We start from the raw sequence: 2860 nt of genomic DNA, 5'->3' as shown, positions 1-2860 counted from the left end.
AACTATGAAAATTAAGGTGGCCCAACATCATTTAACACTTTACAGTGCCCATTAAATATCACAGTAAATCCCATTTATCTGATATTGAAGTGGGAATACATTGTCAGTTTCACCCTGATACTCGCACTGGGCAGAGCAAAACTCCGCTACATCTTAAAAAAACACATATGTCCTTTCACAAAACTGTGAAAGGTAAGGTGGCCCAATATGATGTAACTGACCCATGCAGGTCCTAAATGTTAAATGTTTAGCTTTTCAAAGAATGGACACGTTTAGTCAATTAATATACACGTTATAGATGTGCAAGCATTGCGGTTAGGGCTTTGCACTTTCAACCCTTTGTTCGTGGGTTCAAGTCCTGAGACTGACACTGTGTGACCCTGAGCAAGTCACTTCACCTGTCTGTGCGGTGCGGGGTCGCCGGGCATAATAAATCTAACTAGTAGTAACTAAATGTTATGTTGCATAAAGACGTCAATCGTAAATGTTGAATATTTTGCCTTTAGAATATGTAACTGTTTTGCAAATATAGTACTGCGTGGACAAGTACAGCTGCGGGTTGCAAGCAAGCATGTAGATGGGACCGAATTAGAAGATGGCCCAATACGTACCTAACTTCAGGCTTATGTTCATTACAGACTCAAGGGTAGATTCTGTTAAATAGTAATAATTACCACCAAGTCCTTTCGCAAACGTATGGTGCGGAAAAAATATATAGTGCCGTTTAAACGCAGATGCGTCTCCTAGACACTTCTCTCTACACTCCATGACTCTTGCCCCGCCCATTTCCTCTGAAGATCACGTGAACAACCAATATAGTTCACACGCAGAACCGATATAGTTCATACACAGAGTTGCGATAGGGTGCGCACGCATAACCAATATGTTTCATACGCGAAACCGACATAGTGCACGCATACAACCAATAGAGTTCAAGCGCAAAATCGACAGGTTACCCACATGAAACCAATATAGTGCATACGCAAATCCATTGTTAGACCGTCACAGGACGCAAGCCAATATAATTCATACGCAAACCGATAACATGCAAGCGAAAACCAATGCAGTTCACTCACAAACCAATAACAAACGTACTGGAACCTGTGATATACACACGCAAATCAATGTAGTTCATATGCAAACCAGTGATATGCACCTGCAAACGGATAATATACGGACACGAACCAATATAGTTCATATGAATGAAACTAGTATTGTATGCAGGCAAACCAATTATGTATGCACGCAAACCGATAGTAAATATTCATAAACCAATAGTGTTCACACATAAACCAATAGATTACACACAGAAATATATGATTTATGGCCTGTTTGGCCACTCATATTTATGATGTTCTACTTTAATGGATTTTTTGTGCGTAAGCACAGTTCCACTTTTGTGCTTATGCCATGTTATAGTGTGAATTCTACGCACGGCGTTATGCATGAGGCCCCAGAAGATTACTTGCCAATGCGGATTTTTAGGAAAACAATTAGGTTTCTGCCTTAAACGGGAGATACACCTAAATCTGGTTATCTACACGAAATCGCACTGACTTCATGTAGCGTCTCTTTCTGAGGTTGTAATTACTGATATAACTACTATACTGATATAACTACTATTACTACTAGTAATGACAATAATCATCCTCGTCTGGTGAACAAGCGAAGGTGAGCCGCTGCCCAGGTGATATTTACTGTTTGAGAAGCTTTCCCGGCGACCCGATTGGTCGTATGGAGTGGCTGGTTGATAGGGAAGAAACAGCTCTGCCTCTAGCGTGTGATGTACGCGTCTTTACCTGTGCTCAGAGCAAAGTGAAGTCACAAGGAGCATCTGGTGCGATTGGGTAAGGATCGCGAAATTACTGGGCCGAAGCTTATCAGGCAGTGCGCAACGGGATCGCCTTTTAAGAAGTAGTGCTGTAAAACTTCATTCACCCCAGATGGGACTCGAACCCACAATCCCTGGCTTAGGAGGCCAGTGCCTTATCCATTAGGCCACTGGGGCTGCACATGTAAACTATTTCGTGTTTGTTTCTAATAAAACTAAAGAAACAAAGAGTTACTCAATACTGTATATTTTTTATTGTGCCAGCGACTAGTATATGAGTTTTTTTTAATACCTCTTTATTTTCAGTTTCGTCATTAAAGATAAACGAGGACACAAAGTTTTATCAGGATGTGTAAAAGACGAAAATTGTCCTCGGGTGAGAAGGCGATACTTTAACAATCTTAAGTGAGGTTTGGGTGAAAACTTGATAATGCAGTATATGTGTTGGAGCTTTCATCCCTGGCGTCCTATCTTCAGATCCTCATTTTAGTGAACCCTCAGGGCAACAGTTTGCGCCCAGCATGCAATGCGCCAGACACTTTAGCTGCGAGGCCCCCTCGAATGTCACTTATAGTGACACACGTCCAGCTGCTGCAGTAAACCACAATTGGATTTAGAGTCCTCCTCTGGCTGACTTATACAGTAAGAATAAGTGAATCTATTAAGAGAAGACTATCAACACTAGCCGTTAGTGTGTTTGGCACCAGACCACGTCACTATAGCAACACTTTATCTCTCCAAGGAATAAACGTCTCATACAGGGCGAGAGAGCGCAAGACAAAACAACAGCAGAAACGGCTTTTAAAAGTCTGAAACAGGCGTTGTAAATGCAGCCAAGTAGCCATTCAAATGCTCATGTGAAAGATTGGTAGCAGTCGGCGATATGTCCACAGGAGAAGCCTTGAAATTGGAATTCGATCATGAATAAGTACACTTTTTCCATATTGGTAGACAAAAAAAAAAATGTCGATATTATTTCCGGTGATGTTATATAAGCCGTGATATAAATATACAGTATTTATATACATT

The 2860-nt window shown here is 41.1% G+C and overlaps 1 non-coding gene across 1 annotated transcript; it reads right to left on the bottom strand.

Moving 5' to 3' along the window:
- Window positions 1–1935: 1935 nt before the first annotated feature.
- On the bottom strand, window positions 1936–2008 carry trnar-ccu. Its single transcript has one exon. It is a non-coding gene; the product is annotated as a tRNA-Arg (tRNA).
- Between the last annotated feature and the right edge of the window lie 852 nt (window positions 2009–2860).

This window comes from Polypterus senegalus, chromosome 13 (genome assembly GCF_016835505.1).
Source record: "Polypterus senegalus isolate Bchr_013 chromosome 13, ASM1683550v1, whole genome shotgun sequence".
Lineage (NCBI taxonomy): Eukaryota > Metazoa > Chordata > Cladistia > Polypteriformes > Polypteridae > Polypterus > Polypterus senegalus.
This window is presented reverse-complemented; position numbering and strand designations above follow the sequence as displayed.